The 18,420-nt window shown below is 48.3% G+C and overlaps 1 protein-coding gene across 4 annotated transcripts in view; it reads right to left on the bottom strand.

Annotated features, from left to right (window-relative positions):
* Positions 1 to 18,420, bottom strand: part of SHANK3 (SH3 and multiple ankyrin repeat domains 3) — a 1,690,229-nt gene that overhangs the window by 599,793 nt on the left and 1,072,016 nt on the right. The gene's annotated exons all lie outside the window — the stretch shown is intronic.

The following is an 18,420-nucleotide window of genomic DNA, read 5'->3' as shown; positions in this document are numbered from 1 at the left end:
CAGTCCGCCAACCAGGAGGAAAGAGCCTGCTTACCCACAGGTTGTCCTAACTTGTTAGGATGGAAAGAGACGAATAATTGAGTGCTCTTCCTGAGAGAAACTGTACGGTCTAGGTAAAAAGCTAGAGCCCGTTTACAGTCTAGGGTATGCAGGGTCTGCTCTCCAGAGTTGGAGTGGGGCCTGGGAAAAAAGATAGGTAGTACGATAGATTGATTGATATGACACTCCGAAACTACCTTAGGTAAAAATTTAGGGTGAGTGCGGAGTACCGCCCGGTCCTGCAGGAGCTTAGTGTAAGGCGGATAGGTAACTAGGGCCTGTAATTCACTAACCCTGCGAGCTGAAGTAACAGCCAAAAGGAATAACACTTTCCAAGTGAGATATTTCAAGTCACAGGAATGCAGAGGTTCGAAAGGAGGTTTCATTAGACGACCAAGAACCAGGTTAAGGTCCCAGGATGGGGCCGGAGGACGCAAGGGTGGCTTTAGATGGAGTAAGCCCTTAAGAAAGCGTGTTACTAGGGGTTGTACTGAAATAGGATTACCCCCAATACCCTTATGGAAGGCGGCTACCGCACTGACATGCATTCTGATAGAAGAGGTTTTAAGACCTGATTCAGAGAGATGCCATAAATAGTCCAAGAATTTGGAGATTGGACAGGAAAGGGGATCAAGGGACTGAGAAGTGCACCATGATGTGTACCTTTTCCATTTGTATGAGTAAGACTTTCTTGTGGAAGGCTTTCGTGAAGCTATCAGGACCCGAGAAACGGAATCTGAAAGGTTAAATGGTTGAAGGACTAACCTTTCAACATCCATGCCGTCAGGGACAAGGCTTGGAGGTTGGGATGAAGGAGGCATCCGTCGTTTTGAGTGAGCAGATGCGGGTCCTTTCCCAGAGGAATGTGCCTGCGGATGGAGAGATCCTGGAGTATTGGAAACCATACTTGGCGTGGCCAGTAAGGTGCTATCAGGATCATGGTTCCTCCGTCCTGGCGTAGCTTCACGAGAGTCCTTGAAAGAAGAGGAAGTGGAGGGAATGCATAGAGCAGACCGGTTGTCCACTTGAGGGAGAATGCATCTCTCGGCCGAGAGTGCTGGCTCCGAATGAGAGAGCAGTAATCGTCCACTTTGTGGGTCTGAGGGGACGCAAAGAGGTCTATGCAGGGAGAACCCCACTTGTGAAACAGAGAGGTCGCTACCAGAGGATCGAGTGACCACTCGTGTGGTTGGAAGACACGGCTCAGCTGGTCTGCCAATACATTTTCTACTGCCGGCAGGTAAGTGGCCCTGAGGTACATGGAGTGGGAGAGGGCTTCCGCCCAGATCTGCGCAGCTTCCTGACACAGAAGGAAGGAGCCTGTGCCTCCCTGCTTGTTTATGTACCACATGGCCACTTGGTTGTCCGTCTGGATTAAGATTATCTGATGAAATAGATGATCTTTGAAAGTTCGGAGCGCATAGCGGATTGCTCGAAGTTCCAGGAAATTGATCTGGTGTTCGGCTTCCTCTTTGGACCATAACCCTTGGGTTTGAAAGTCGTCCACATGGGCTCCCCAACCGATGTGAGAAGCGTCGGTGGTTAGGATTACTTGCGGATCCGGTGGAAGAAAAGGTAAGCCCTGAAGGAGGTTGACCTGAGGTCGTCCACCAGGTTAAGGATAGGCGCAGCGCTTGTGTGACTGTGACTATGGAGGACAGAGGCTGAAAAGCTTGAATCCATTGGTGTCGTAGAGTCCATTGTGTTACTCTCATGGCTAGTCGGGTCATGGGAGTGACTTGAACCGAGGATGCCATGTGTCCTAGGAGAATGAGGAACTGGCGAGCCGTGGCAGTGTTCTGAGACTGGAGCTGGCGAGCCAGGGACATTAGGGTGTGGACCCTCTGAAGAGGAAGGTAAGCCTTTGCCTGTAAGGTGTCCAAGTCTGCCCCAATGAAGGATAGGGTTTGAGATGGGACTAAGCAAGATTTCTCGTAATTGACAAGAAACCCTAAGGAAAGGAGTGTTTGAATTGTCAATTTTAGGGAGGATTGAGCTATCTGTTGGGTGGAGGCCCGATTAGCCAATTGTCCAGGTAGGGGTAGACGTGGACACCTTCCTTCCTTAGGAATGCTGCTACCACTACGAGACATTTGGTAAAGACTCGTGGGGCAGAAGCCAGACCGAAAGGTAGGACACGGTATTGATAATGGTCGTGGCCTACTAGAAACCGCAGATATTTGCGATGGGATTGTGTGATCGCAATGTGGGTATAAGCGTCCTTGAGGTCGAGAGAGCACAGCCAATCCCCTCTTTGTAGCAGAGGGAGCAGCGCGCCTAGGGTTACCATTTTGAACTTCTCTTTTTGAAGGTATTTGTTGAGGGCTCGAAGGTCCAAAATGGGACGTAGTCCCCCTGATTTCTTTGGTATTAGGAAGTATCTGGAATAGAATCCCTTGCCCCGTTGAGAGGGAGGAACGGGTTCTATAGCATTTGATTGCAGAAGAAGAGATACTTCCTGTTGTAATTGAGCCAAATGGGTGGATAGACTCCACGCTTGAAGAGGCGGGGAGTCTGCCGGAAGAGTTATGAAGTTGAGGTGGTAACCCTGTGCGATAATTGTTAGCACCCACTGATCTGAGGTGATCTGCAACCAAGGTTGTAGAAAATGGTACAGTCGACCTCCTACAGGAATGTCTGGAAGAGGGGTTTGGCATGTGTTCCCTACAGGGGAGTCAAAGGCCAGCCGCAGGCCCAGGAGGAGGGGCTACAGTAGGCCTTTGTTTCCTAGGCTGACGCGGCTGAGGCCTAGTAGAGCATCGAGCTGGACGAGGCCTGGCCGATGGAGGGTAGTAACGGCGTGGCCGAAAGAACGACTTCTTAGAGTCCTTCTTAAGTGGTTGTTTGGAGGAAACCTCAGACGGAACAGAAGAAAGTTGTTTTAATGTCTCGTGGTGATCTTTTAATTCAGTTACAATTTGCTGAATTTGTTCTCCAAACAAATTGTCCCCTAAGCAGGGTAAATCTGCTAAACGATCCTGGACCTCTGGGCGAAGGTTGGATGATTTTAACCAAGCCCAACGTCTGGCCGAAATGGCAGTAGCTGAAACCTTTGTGGAGGCATCAAAGATGTCATAAGCCGTTCTGATCTCGTGCTTCCCTGCTTCAAACCCTTTGTTAAGAAGGGCCTGAAGCTGTGGCTGGTATTGGTCAGGTAATGTGTCAGCAAAATCTTGCATCTGTTTAAGGATGGCTCTGTTATATTGCGTCATGTAGAGTTGATATGAGGCTATGCGAGAAATCAGCATAGCTCCATGGTACACTTTCCGTCCCACACTGTCCAGGAATTTATTGTCCTTGACCGGCGGAGTGGAGGAGTGTGGCTTTAGACGCTTGGCCTTTCTTTGTGCGGACTCAACCACAACAGAGCGATGATCCAGTTGAGGCTTTTGAAAGCCTGGTGCTGACTGGACGAGGTATGTGGAGTCAGCCTTCTTGTTAACTGGTGATACAGATGAAGGAGATTCCCAGTTTTTCTTTAAGAGATCGAGAAACACCTGGTGAATGGGGATGGAAGCGATGATTTTTGGAGCATCCAAAAATTGAAGCAGTTCCATCATCTGGTGTCTGTCATCGGTCTCAGATTGCAGCTGAAAAGGTACAATTTCGGACATCTCCTTTACAAAATTAATAAAGGAGAGATCCTCTGGAGGAGATCTTTTTCTACTCTCTGTAGGAGAAGGCGGTGATGGTAAATCTGTGTCAGAAGATGTATCATCACCCCAGGTATCATAGGGATCACTTGGGGGTTGAAGCCCCGATGGACCTGGTTGAGGATCCGAAGGCATCGAAGGAAACCTTGGAGGAACCGGTGGTACAATCGGTACTGGGAACGGCATCGAGGGTTTCGGTGCTGCCGATGGAGTCGGTGCCGGTCTTGGAACCGATGGAGCCAAAGGATAAATCGGTGGAGATATACGAGAAGGCACCGATGGGACCACCCCGGAAGGGGGAATCAGGAACGGTGTTTCTCCCGCCGATGAAAATCCAGTCGGAGACGATGGCGCTGTCGGTGCTACTGGAATCATCGATGGAAGGGCATGTACAAGTGCCTCCATACGTTGTAGTAGCGGTGCCAGCGCTTCCACCAAAGGTTCGGTGGTCGGTTCCTTCCTCGGTGGCGGAGTCGGTGCCGGGGTCGATGCCGGTGGCGGTGCCGGAATCGGTGCCGGAGACGGTGCCAATGGAGGTTGGAATCTTTGCATCACTTTCTCGATGGCCTCCTGGACCAGCCGGTCCAGTTCAGCCCGGAGACCAGGGGTAACAATACCCGGCTCGACGGGAGAGGGAGGCTGAGGCAGAGCCGGAGGGACCACCGTAACCGGTGGGATCACGGCTCCCACACCCCGAGAGGGTGAGGGTTTCCTCGATGCCTGCGAACGAGATGTGGACGGTGCCAAGTCTGATCGAGGCCTCTTAGTCGGTGGTTCGGCCTGTTCAGAGGTCGATGACTGTGGATCCTCGACAGGCCGAGACTTGTGCCGTCGATGGCGATGCTTGTCCTTCCGGTCTCCTCGCCCATCCGGGGAGGGGACAGGAGTCGACGGCCGAGAAGTCATCGATGGTGGACGGTCACCGGAGGGTTGACGATGGTGGTGCAATTTCGACGGTGCCGGTTCCGATGACGTCGATGCTATCGATGGCGTTGGGGTGGGTGCATGGAAGAGGAGCCCCATCTTCTCCATCCTGGCCTTGCGACCCTTAGGTGTCATTAGGGCACATTTGGTGCAAGTCAGGACATCATGCTCACTACCCAAACACAAAACACAAACCCTATGGGGGTCTGTGATTGACATAGTCCGGGTACAATCCGGACATCGACGGAACCCCGTTGCCATGGCTTAAGGCCAAATTTAGTTGCGGGCTCGGTAAGTGCCAACAGGCCTCGAGGGCCAAATTTGACGGTAGTCGAGGAAAAAGGCAAAAAACTTACCGGTTTCCGCGAAGGTGACAAAAATTTGTCGAAGGGAGACCCCTGAGGGGCAAATTTTCTTCGGAAAGAAAAGTACCGAATTCCTGTCAGGAACGTGGTAAGGGAGCTCCTTTCACCGCGTGGCAACTGCTGCGCGGAAAAAAGAAGACTGAAGGGAGACCCCTGCTGGCTGCAGGGTCAGTGCCTTGCTGGGCATGCCCAGTAGGGGCCAGTCAAAGTTCTGTTTAAACTTTGACAGAAGTTTTCCGTGGTGGGCTCCATCCTCGATGTCACCCATTTGTGAGGACAACCATCCTGCTTGTCCTGTGAGAAAGTCTGTATCATATCACCTCTGCTCCTCCTTTCCTCCAGGGTGTACATATTTAGATTCTTCAATCTCTCCTCGTACGTCATCCGATGAAGATCCTCCACCTTCCTGGTCGCCCTTCTCTGTACCGCCTCCATCTTGTCTTTGTCTTTTTGAAGGTACGGTCTCCAGAACTGAACACAGTACTCCAGGTGAGGCCTCACCAAGGACCTGTACAAGGGAATAATCACTTCCCTTTTCTTACTCGATATTCCTCTCTCTATGCAGCCCAGCATTCTTCTGGCTTTAGCTATCGCCTTGTCGCATTGTTTCGCCGACTTCAGATCATTAGACACCATCACCCCAAGGTCCCTCTCCTGCTCTGTGCACATCAGCCTTTTCCCCCCCCATCGAATACAGTTCATTCGGATTTCCACTCCCCATATGCATGACTTTGCACTTCTTGGCATTGAATCTCAGCTGCCATATCTTCGACCACTCTTCCAGTTTCCTTAGATCCCGTCTCATTCTCTCCACTCCTTCCGGCGTGTCCACTCTGTTGCAGATCTTAGTGTCATCCGCAAAAAGACAAACCTTACCTTCTATCCCGTCCGCAATGTCGCTCACAAAGATATTGAACAGGACCGGTCCCAACACCGATCCTTGTGGTACACCACTTAAAACCGCTCTCTCTTCAGAGAAGGTTCCATTTACCATCACACGTTGTCTTCTGTTTGACCCCCATTCAGTCCTTAACCTATATTCTCCTTTCTCTCTCCCACCTACTCCTTGCCCTATATTTCTCTCTTTCCCCCCTACTCAATCCTTGCCCTGTACCTTTCTTTTTCTCCTCCTTCATTCCTTGTCCAGCAGCATTCCTCCTCTGTCTTTTACCCAGTTCTTGCTCAGCAGCACCCTTCTCTACTACCCATCCTTTGCCTTGCAACTTCTTCCTCTCTCCTCATGAGTCCTGCTCAGAAGCAGCCCCTCTCCCCTACTCCATGCCCAACAGCAGTCCCTGTTCCCTACTCCCTGCCAGGTAGCCCCTTTTTCCAGCAACAGAAGCCCCTTCTCCTCTACAAATCCTTACTGAGCAGCAGTAGCCCCCTTGCCACCAACCCTCTACCCAGCATCATCATCTCCCCTTTCTCTGCCCCCAACCTCCTGGCCAGCAGCAGTAGTACCTTCTTTGACTTCTCCTTCATCCCCTGTTCAGCATAGCTCTCCCTTTCTATCTTCTCCATCCTATTCTCCCAACCTACAATGCTGCAGAAACCAGCACAAGGCCTGTGAGCCATCATGAATTCACAGGCACTGAGGCAACCCTGACCCTCCTCTCACATAAGCTTATTCATTACAGCATCCTGAAAACCTGAATGGCAGGGAGACCCAAGACAGATATGGGAACCCCTTCCTTAAGTTCTTTAACCCTTCACCTTACACCCCATCTCCAATTAATTTTCAGGCCCATAGGCACCCATGAAATTTTGATAATTAAGCTAAACAATCATTATTTTCCCACCAAAGGCCTTTGCATAATAATCCTATAAAATCACATAATTGGACACCATACTTTTCAATATTAAACATTGTTTTGTATATATTAGATATATGTATTAGAAATAGAAATATGCAGACAAAAACTGAATTCTTCTTTGAGCTGCCATCCACTCCAGTTTAACTGCTTCCCCTTCCCCCCTTCCTGTTCCATGCATGCAGGAGGGGAGGAGGGAATAAGAGAAGAGGTGGTGTTTTATTTGGGAGCAGATGGCTCTTCTGTGCTCCAGGCTCATCCCCTCCTCCACCCCACCATCTTGTTCCTTGCATATTACATGGGAGGAGAAGAGCTGGAACAGGAAGCAGAGGGCTATTCTCAGGGCTGCCTGAGATTCAGGGTACTGGCTAATAGAATCAGTGGGGCAGAGCCTTGTGCATTTCTGCCTCTAGATAAAAGCAGCCATGCTGACACCCCCTTAAGCTTGACACCCAGGGCAGTCACTACCTCCCGCCCCCCCCCCCCCTCCCTAGTTCCAGCCCTGCTGCACTATATTTATTTACTACAATGTATTAATCGTGTTCTTCAGTTAAATGAAATTCCTCAAAGCGATAATTGTTCCTGAGAAATCTAGCAGTGGGATGGAGAGTAACTCTACTCTGAAGGAGTAGCCCTCTCACCCTGGGCCTGCCTTTCTATGGGGGAAAAGGGGACTCATCTAAATTTATGGTGAATAAAGATCTAGAAAGGAAAAGTGAGAACTGTGTTTCAGGTGCCTGTCCTGAGTCTACACATTCAATGTGGAAGTAGAAGGGGAGAGATGGACAGAGTTGCTCAATTGGTGTGTTGTTTCAGTGATCCAAGAGCTCAAAGGAGTCTGAGAGGAGAAAAGGAGAAAGTTATGTAGGAGAGAATTGAACCCTGGAGATTCAGGTTCATCATGGTCCTTGGGAGTCAGGTACATCAGGGCCAAGGGAATCCATAAATCCAGAAAAAGGAGTAGGAAATCGCAGGAAGGTGCACAAGCAGGGGCAGCCCCATTGTGAAATATTAGTAACTGCAGTCTAGATTTTCATGCTTAAAGACTGTATGCATTGCAACTTACTATTTTTTAACTATTTTAGTAAGATTTTTGTTTTGGAACATGCCTTGGGCCCTGTAGATTAAAATTGCCCCTCCCTTCCTTTTGGAAATTCCATGCCAGGACTGAGTTGGGACTGGGCACTGGGATTGTGTATGCTCCCCAGATAACCACTTGCACTGAGAAGGGGGACTGCAAAGATATTTTTATACATTTTATATATATCTTTTGTAGTGGGGAAGGAAAGAAGTGTCTTAAGTTTCCCTTATGGGAGAGAAAGGTTGCTCCAGTGGGGATATGCCTGAATTCAACATTAAGTGCATTACTTCTGTAGAAGGGTCATGTCTGTCCTGAGTTTATTTAGGAAAGGAAAATGTCTGTCTCTTTATTTATTTCGATCAGACATACTTAAAGATAGGGTTGCTGTCAGTGTACTTTCATCTCCGAGGCCCTGAGAAATTCAACAAATCATTAGTCACCTCTCTTTAAGCACAACATTCAGCAACATTAATTTACCAGCATATAGTCTGAACCTTTCCAAGGATACCCAGGACTGCCTGAAGTAGTAATCTTCTCACTAGTGGGCCGATGCAGTAAAGTGCGCTCAGGCTGAGCGCACTGTTAGCCCTCGTTTGGCCACGCATTTTCGACGTGCTACTTTTACCCCTTATATAGTAAGGGGTAATAGCGCGTGGAAAACGCGCGGCCAACCCCCCCCGAAACTAATAGCGCTCGCAACATGCAAATGCATGTTGATGGGCCTATTAGTCATTTCCGCGCGATACAGAAAGTAAAATGTGCAGCTTCACTGTACATTTTAATTTCGGCCGGCACCGGGAAAGTGTACATAAAAGCAGAAAAAACTGCTTTTCTGTACACCCTCCGACTTAATATCATAGTGATATTAAGTCAGAGGCCCCCAAAATAAAAAAAAATAAAACATTTAAAAAAAAAATTAAAAATCTAACCGTGGCCCACGGGTTGGAAGACGGATGCTCAATTTTGTCGGTGTCCATTTTCCAAACCCGTGGCTGTCAGCGGGTTCGAGAACTGATGCCGGTAAAATTGAGCGTCGGCTGTCAAACTCGCTGACAGCCGCCGCTTCTGTCAAAAAGGAGGCGCTAGGGACAAGGGTTTTTCTGTATCGGCCCGTAGGTAGTTTCTCCATGGCATGGCTGTAGTCTTTGATGAATCTGCCTAGGTAAGGCCAAGGGGAAAAAATGTCAAGACTATATGGATATGGTGCAACGCCAAAGGAAGTGCAAGAGATGATGGGCAGGGTAGGTGTAAGAAGTGAGTGACTGAGTAAGATATGAGGGATGAGTGACTGTAAAGGGAAGAGGCAAGGCATAGAAAAAGATAAAAGACATGGTAAAGGATGAGGAACAAACAGAGTATAAATGGAATACAGGGAGAGAAAGGGTAGGAGGCAATCTCTCTGTAGAGCACTGGAAGGCTTTGAGGGCACAGTGATGAGAAGCAGAGCGAGGGTGAGAGCTGCAAACAGAGCAGAGCAGGAGGAGGCTTTGAGAAGGGCATTAGTGAAAGACTGAGAGAGCATAATAGGTAAGCACACAGCAGGATAGGAGGCAGCTCTAGAGAACATCGAAAGAGGATAATAAATACTCGGCAGGGCAGGAGGATCTGGGGAGGGCATTAATGAGAGGCAAAAACAGAATGATAAGATCATGGTGATCAAAGTGATAAAGGAACTTCTGAAGGTAGTAGAAAAAGGGTGAGAGATTTCAGAAGGAGGTTAGAGAAAGAGAGATGGAGCTTTCCCCACCACCTGTTCAAAGGCAGAATACATCTGCAAAACTTGGAGGCTTACAAAAAGCACAGCTCAAAGTGCAACTGCAGAAAAGTTCCTCAAAGAGAAAAAAGGCTCTAACATAGGATGAAGAGCAGCAGAGATGGCTTCTTGAGCAATCACATCAAGGAAAGACACAGAACTATATAGAATTCTGCTTGAGATTCTAATCCAATAGAGGTGAAGGAAATCCACAGAAAACTAAAGGCTTATCAGTGCTTATAACAAAAGGCTTCTAATGCATATGCAGGCCGATGCAATATCATGAGCGTAAAAAACGTGCATCCAAACTGGATGCACATTTTTTGAACACATGCACATCCACCTATCCTGGGCGCTTGATGCAATATGCAAATGAGCTGCCACACTAAAATGGACAAGCAATGGATAATTTGTGCAACCCTAGTGCTCTGCATCAAGCGTTCTGGAGAAGTGGCTATGCATTCACAACACCCTCCCCCCCCCTTTTGAAAGGGGATTGGTCCTTTCACTGACATGTGATATTGAATGGACCAATCAGCAGAAAGTGAAGCAGTGAATAAATTAGTATTAAGTGCCCTGTGTGTGCAGGTTACCAAAACGGACGCTCAATTTATGAGCGTTCGTTTTACACCACAGCAGCTAATTTACTGTCATGATACACTCGCACAAATTACACAGCCTTGAGCGTGTATATTGTGGGTGTATATTGTGTGCCCTCAAATTTTTTTTTATGTCAAGACTTTTTTTTTTGCATGGTGCTGCTTTCAGTGGTTCTTCCTACTTAGTATCGTGATTATACTAAGTAGGTTGAACCACAGAAAAGTAGTTTTTTTGTTTTTATGTTGAGCCCTTGATGTGCTGGAAGACTTTAAACCTGCTCCGGGCAGTGTAAAATTGCCAGGTTAAAAAGTGTGCCTTTGGACGCACAGTGATTTTTTGCATCGGAGGGTAATAGCTAATTGCCTCATTTACATGGAATTTACATGTGATGAGCGCTATTAGCTATCCGCGAGTTTGGACACGCTGATCCTCTTAATGCATCCAAAATGCACGTCCAAGCTCTCATTAAACCTGTGCACTAGCATCAGTGCTTGATATTGCATCAGCCTGATGGTTCTTTAGCAATAGCTGGAAGTGTCTGTCAATCAAAACTCAGTAATCTACTCCTTAGTTATCTATGGCCATCTATGCTCTGTTGTTTGCTTTCTGCCCTGCTTGTCAGAGCAGAGGCAGAAAAGTCCTGTGATTCTTGAGATGGTCTGAAAACTTCCCACAACAAACTTCATCACAACATTCACACGGGTCGATACAGTAAACCACGCAAGAGAGTGGGCGAGCGCCCGCTCTCCTGGCGCGCACACAGGCCACTCTCCTGTGCGCGCGATTCAGTAACTTAATTTATTTAAATTAGGGCCTGCGGTAAAAAGAGACGCTAGGGACACTAGCGCGTCCCTAGCGCCTCTTTTTTTGACGGAAGCGGCAGCTGTCAGTGAGTTTGACAGCCGACGCTCAATTTTGCCGGCGTCGGTTCTCAAACCCGCTGACAGCCACGGGTTCGGAAACCGGATGCCGGCAAAATTGAGCATCCGGTTTTCAACCTGCGAGCCGCGGACCCATTTAAAAAATTTTTTTAAAAATTTTTAACTTTTTTTTAACTTTTGGGGCCTTCAACTTAATATCGCCATGATATTAAGTCGGAGGGTGCACAGAAAAGCTGTATCAGCCTGATTGTTAGGTAACACCAGATAACTGATAAAAGTTCCTTCTTCTATGGGAGTGTCAGATTAGAGCTTTTGTATCCAATTAACATAAAGTTACCATTAAAGGAGCAGATTTTAAAAGCCCTATGCCGTAAATCCAGGAGGATTTACGCGTGTAGGGGGTTATGCTCGCCGGGCCTATTTTCAAAAGGGCCGGCGATGCGCATAAAGTCCCGGGACGCATGTAAGTCCTGGGGCTTGAAAAAATGGGGGGTCTAGGGGTGGGGGCGGTCCAGGGGCAGGGCAGGGCGTGGCCAGAGGCTTCTGTAAGGCCGCTGGGCCAGGGGATCGCACGCCGGCAGTCGGCCGGCGCGCGCAAGTAACGTCTAACTCTGGCAGGCGTAACTTGTGAAATAAAGGTACAAGAGTTGTTTTTTTTCTGGCTGGGGGGCGGGACAGGTAGGGGAAGGGAGGGGAAGGTGGGGGGGGGGGAGGAAAGTTCCCACCGAGGGAACGGGGAAAGCCAGCTGGTGGCGCACACAAGGTGCACTAATGTGCACCCCCTTGCGCGCGCCGACCCCTGATTTTATAACATGCGCGCAGCTGTGTGCACGTGTTATAAAATCGGGCGTACATTTGTGCACGCCAGGTAGCGTGCACAAATGTAGGCCGCGCGTGTATATTTTAAAATCTGCCCCAAAGTTTTTTTTCTCAAGGGCCCCAAAATAGGACATTTCAAGCCTGCAACAGCCAAGACAACTGGAACCCCTCCCCCTACTCGTGAATCTTTTCAAAATTGTATTTCTTTTTGTTATCATTAGTTCCACTGCAAGTAATTTACACTTACACCACAGAGACAGAGGCACCACAGAGATGGTCTCTGGGTTCCTAACACTACGAAATTACAACTGTTTTTCCCCAGACAGAAAGACCTCCCAGATATAAGGACTCAAATAAGAAACAATCTTTTCAGCCCAAAACACAGAAATGAAGTAATGTCTTAGCCTGTCAAAAGAAGGTCTTTAAAAGAAAACCAACAGAGAATTCAGTATTTGCTTTGTGATGATATGAATATTTTCAGATGCAAACTTTTGAAACTAGTAAGGTCTATTTATCATCAATAAAAATGATAAACTTGGTAGTCTCAGATTTATGGCGTCATCTGGTCCCCACAATAATAATCCTTGCCCTTTGACGGTCCATCATTGTATGTACAAAGGGCCTGATCTAGCAAGATTTTTTCCCATAGGCAAAGAATTGGAAAAAAGACAGTGAATTCTAATAGTACTTCAGAGATAATAAACTTTGATCTGTGACTCTAAAGCGTGGTGTGTGCTTGATCTGTGACTCCACGGTGCAGTGCATGCTGATGCTGTAAAAACAATAATTATTGCTCTGTAACTGTACAAAGCTGTGAAGACTGATACTTTCTAAATAATCATTGCTTAGAAAAGGCACAGCATTATGTATACTGAAGGTGCTTTATAAATAATAATCACTGGTCCATGACTATAAAGCACTATCCTTAATCTGTGACTGTATGCTGATGGTGATTTATACATAATAATCCACAAAACAAAAAAACAGAAACTCCTCAGTATGCTGCACTATAATTCTCTTAGCAATGAAATTCACTCTAATAATATTATACTTAAAGGAAACACAATACATCAGATTTGCTCTGACTATAAATCCCAATGTATTGGGACACTAAGACGGGACATAGAGATTGTAGCGTTTGACCAGTTTCAGTCAAAGAACTCAGCGTTTTGAGCACAGCAAGTTCCAGTGTTCACAGATTCATAAGATAAAATAAGAATCTTTTATTTTATTGCAAACAAAATTATTTAAAAAAACAGATATTCCAGTACAAAAAGGACCAATGATTAAAACAAGGGCTTTGTAACCATGACTTACAGTCAGAGCCAGAAGTGATGCATTTGGCCTGTCATTATGAAGATCCTAATATTTAACATAACATAACAAAAGAAATGCCAGACCAAGGGTCCATCAAGCTCAGTATTAGGGATGTGAATCGTTTTCCATATCGTCTTAACGATAGAAATCGTGTGGCAGGGCAAGAAAATCGTCTTAGGCACGATTTTTTAGTTAAAAAATCGTTAAAAATCGTTTTTTCCGATTAGTGCGCACTAACTCGAGTTAGTGCGCACTAACGGGAGTTAGTGCGCACTAACTGAAAATGATACAATTTGACACTTTTCAGGTCAGTTAAGGTCAGTTTAGGAATGAATATGTATTCCTATTGGCTGCCCTCTTATTTATTCATGTTACCAAGTTTCCTACTGACAGTATATGGGGGATGGGAAATGGAAACAGTTGGTAGCTTGACAAAACAAGTAATGTGATCAGTCAATGTGACTAGAACTTGTGCCCTAACCCTGATACCAGGGGTATTGTGATCTTCCTGCACACAGTGCCCTATCCCTATTAATACCAGGAGTGTTGTGATCTTCCTGCACACAGTGCCCTATCCCTAATACCAGGGGTGTTGTGATCTTCCTGCACACAGTGCCCTATTCCTGATACTGGGGGTGTTGTGATCTTCCTGCACACAGTGCCCTATTCCTGATACCGGGGGTGTTGTGATCTTCTTGCACACATCCCGGTATCAGGGATAGGGCACTGCATGCAGGAAGATCACAACACTCCTGGTATTAATAGGGATAGGGCACTGCATGCAGGAAGATCACAACACTCCTGGTATTAATAGGGATAGGGCACTGCATGCAGGAAGATCACAACACCCCTGGTATCAGGGATAGGGCACTGTGTGCAGGAAGATCACAATACCCCGGAGGAGTGAGGGTCAGGCAGCTCCCCCCTGTCTGTGAAGCCAGCCTCTCACTAGTAATGCAGGGAGGGAGCTGTCTCAGACTTCACCATCCTCCCCCCCCCCCCCTTACCCACACACCATTCACTAGCTGGGACATGGGGGAAGGCAGGAGTGAGGGTCAGGCAGCTCCCCCCTGTCTGTGAAGCCAGCCTCTCACTAGTAATGCAGGGAGGGAGCTGTCTCAGACTTCACCATCCTCCCCCCCCCCCTCACCCACACACCATTCACTAGCTGGGACATGGGGGAAGTCAGGAGTGAGGGACAGGCAGCTCCCCCCTGTCTGTGAAGCCAGCCTCTCACTAGTAATGCAGGGAGGGAGCTGTCTCAGACTTCACCATCCTCCCCCCCCCCTCACCCACACACCTTTCACTAGCTGGGACATGGGGGAAGTCAGGAGTGAGGGTCAGGCAGCTCCCCCCTGTCTGTGAAGCCAGCCTCTCACTAGTAATGCAGGGAGGGAGCTGTCTCAGACTTCACCATCCTCCCCCCCCCCCTCACCCACACACCATTCACTAGCTGGGACATGGGGGAAGTCAGGAGTGAGGGTCAGGCAGCTCCCCCCTGTCTGCGAAGCCAGCCTCTCACTAGTAATGCAGGGAGGGAGCTGTCTCAGACTTCACCATCCTCCCCCCCCCCCCCTCACCCACACACCATTCACTAGCTGGGACATGGGGGAAGTCAGGAGTGAGGGTCAGGCAGCTCCCCCCTGTCTGTGAAGCCAGCCTCTCACTAGTAATGCAGGGAGGGAGCTGTCTCAGACTTCACCATCCTCCCCCCCCCCCCTCACCCACACACCCATTCACTAGCTGGGACATGGGGGAAGTCAGGAGTGAGGGTCAGGCAGCTCCCCCCTGTCTGCGAAGCCAGCCTCTCACTAGTAATGCAGGGAGGGAGCTGTCTCAGACTTCACCATCCTCCCCCCCCCCCCTCACCCACACACCATTCACTAGCTGGGACATGGGGGAAGTCAGGAGTGAGGGTCAGGCAGCTCCCCCCTGTCTGTGAAGCCAGCCTCTCACTAGTAATGCAGGGAGGGAGCTGTCTCAGACTTCACCATCCTCCCCCCCCCCTCACCCACACACCATTCACTAGCTGGGACATGGGGGAAGTCAGGAGTGAGGGTCAGGCAGCTCCCCCCTGTCTGCGAAGCCAGCCTCTCACTAGTAATGCAGGGAGGGAGCTGTCTCAGACTTCACCATCCTCCCCCCCCCCCCTCACCCACACACCATTCACTAGCTGGGACATGGGGGAAGTCAGGAGTGAGGGTCAGGCAGCTCCCCCCTGTCTGTGAAGCCAGCCTCTCACTAGTAATGCAGGGAGGGAGCTGTCTCAGACTTCACCATCCTCCCCCCCCCCCCTCACCCACACACCATTCACTAGCTGGGACATGGGGGAAGTCAGGAGTGAGGGTCAGGCAGCTCCCCCCTGTCTGTGAAGCCAGCCTCTCACTAGTAATGCAGGGAGGGAGCTGTCTCAGACTTCACCATCCTCCCCCCCCCCCTCACCCACACACCATTCACTAGCTGGGACATGGGGGAAGTCAGGAGTGAGGGTCAGGCAGCTCCCCCCTGTCTGCGAAGCCAGCCTCTCACTAGTAATGCAGGGAGGGAGCTGTCTCAGACTTCACCATCCTCCCCCCCCCCCCTCACCCACACACCATTCACTAGCTGGGACATGGGGGAAGTCAGGAGTGAGGGTCAGGCAGCTCCCCCCTGTCTGTGAAGCCAGCCTCTCACTAGTAATGCAGGGAGGGAGCTGTCTCAGACTTCACCATCCTCCCCCCCCCCTCACCCACACACCATTCACTAGCTGGGACATGGGGGAAGTCAGGAGTGAGGGTCAGGCAGCTCCCCCCTGTCTGTGAAGCCAGCCTCTCACTAGTAATGCAGGGAGGGAGCTGTCTCAGACTTCACCATCCTCCCCCCCCCCTCACCCACACACCATTCACTAGCTGGGACATGGGGGAAGTCAGGAGTGAGGGTCAGGCAGCTCCCCCCTGTCTGTGAAGCCAGCCTCTCACTAGTAATGCAGGGAGGGAGCTGTCTCAGACTTCACCATCCTCCCCCCCCCCCCCCCCCCTCACCCACACACCATTCACTAGCTGGGACATGGGGGAAGTCAGGAGTGAGGGTCAGGCAGCTCCCCCCCTGTCTGTGAAGCCAGCCTCTCACTAGTAATGCAGGGAGGGAGCTGTCTCAGACTTCACCATCCCTCCCCCCCCCCCCTCACCCACACACCATTCACTAGCTGGGACATGGGGGAAGTCAGGAGTGAGGGTCAGGCAGCTCCCCCCTGTCTGCGAAGCCAGCCTCTCACTAGTAATGCAGGGAGGGAGCTGTCTCAGACTTCACCATCCTCCCCCCCCCCCTCACCCACACACCATTCACTAGCTGGGACATGGGGGAAGTCAGGAGTGAGGGTCAGGCAGCTCCCCCCTGTCTGTGAAGCCAGCCTCTCACTAGTAATGCAGGGAGGGAGCTGTCTCAGACTGGTATCAGGGTTAGGGCACTGTGTGCAGGAAGATCACAACACTCCTGGCATTAATAGGGATAGGGCACTGTAAGAGATAACTGTAGTAGATTGAATAAAGATCTGATGTTTCTGCTCTCCTCACACCAAACAAAAACAACACACAAGCAGAGAAGCCCTTCTTACAAAGCTGAGCTAGTGAGTTAAGTAGGAGGAAAAGTAAACATACTGGTGCCAGTGTGGCTACTTAAAAAATACACTTACCAACAATCAATTACATATATTTGAACTGTGTACAGTTCCAGCCAGGACCACCTTTCTAAAATGCACAGTGATTGGCAAATTCAACATGCACTAGCATTTCAGGTGCCTGCTAACAAAAATAATAAACAAAACAAGTTCTAGTCAGGTGAGTGCTGATCATTACATTACTTTCTTTGTCAAGCTTCCAACTGTTTCCATTTCACATCCCCCCAACCATATTGGTAACATCAATAGATAAGAGCACAGCCAGCCAATAGGAATACATACATACATATTCATTCCTAAGTGACCTTTACTGACCTGGAAGTGTGAACACTTTGTTTCATTTTCTGTTGGTGTTCGTTAGTTTCCAGTTCCATTTCCCATCCCCCCAACCATCACCTCAGTGGTAACATCAATAGATAAGAGGGCAGCCAGCCAATAGGAACACATATTCATTCCTAACTGACCTTCAGTGACCTGGAAAGTGTTTATTTGTATCATTTTCAGTTAGTGCGCACTAAATCGAGTTAGTGCGCACTAACACGATTTAACGATTTTTAACGATAAATCGTTAGAATTTCTATTGTATCGTGTTCTATAACGATTTAAGACGATATAAACATTATCGGACGATAATTTTAATCGTTGAAAAACGATTCACATCCCTACTCAGTATCCTGTTTTCAACAGTGGCCAATCCAAGTCACAAGTTCCTGGCAAGTACCCAAACATTAGATCACAAGCTACTATTGCTTAATAATTACAGTAATAGCAGTTTATGGATTTAACCTCTAAGAACTTACCCAAACCTTTTTTAAATCCAGTAACACTAACTGTTGAAACCACATCCTCTGGCAATGAATTCCAGATTTAACTATGTGCTGAGTGAAAAATAATTTTCTTTGATTTGTTTTAAATGAGCTACTTGCTAACTTCATGGAGTACCCCCTGGTCATTCTATTATCTGAGAGAGTAAATAACCGATTTACATTAACTTGTTCAAGTCGTTTCATGATTTTGTAGACTTCTATCATATCCCCCCGCAGTCGTCTCTTCTCCAAGCTGAACAGCCCTAACATCTTTAGCCTTTCCTCATAGGGCAGCCATTCCATGCCCCATATAATTTTGGTCACCCTTCTCTGCACTTTCTCCAGTGCAGCTATATCCTTTTTTAGATGCGGTGACCAGAACTACACACAGTATTCAAGGTGCGGTCTTACCATGGAGCATGTTTCTTTTAAGTATAATCTTATTAGAGAGAATTTCATTTCTAAGCGAATTATAGTACAGCATACTGAGGAGTTTTTGGTTTTCTGTATTCTCTTCTTTGGATTTTATCATTGACATTTTATAATTAATGAACATTCTTCCATGTGCTATATACTGTATAACTCTGCTATACAATACCTATGTATACAGCTCTGTGTACTTCATACACATTCTCTAGAATACTTCTACATGTGGCTGTTTGTGCTCATATGTGTGCAGCTATGCACGAAAATACTGTACTGCTCTGTGAGTTTGA

The sequence above is a fragment of the Rhinatrema bivittatum genome, chromosome 9, assembly GCF_901001135.1.
Source record: "Rhinatrema bivittatum chromosome 9, aRhiBiv1.1, whole genome shotgun sequence".
In the NCBI taxonomy this organism is placed as follows: domain Eukaryota; kingdom Metazoa; phylum Chordata; class Amphibia; order Gymnophiona; family Rhinatrematidae; genus Rhinatrema; species Rhinatrema bivittatum.
This window is presented reverse-complemented; position numbering and strand designations above follow the sequence as displayed.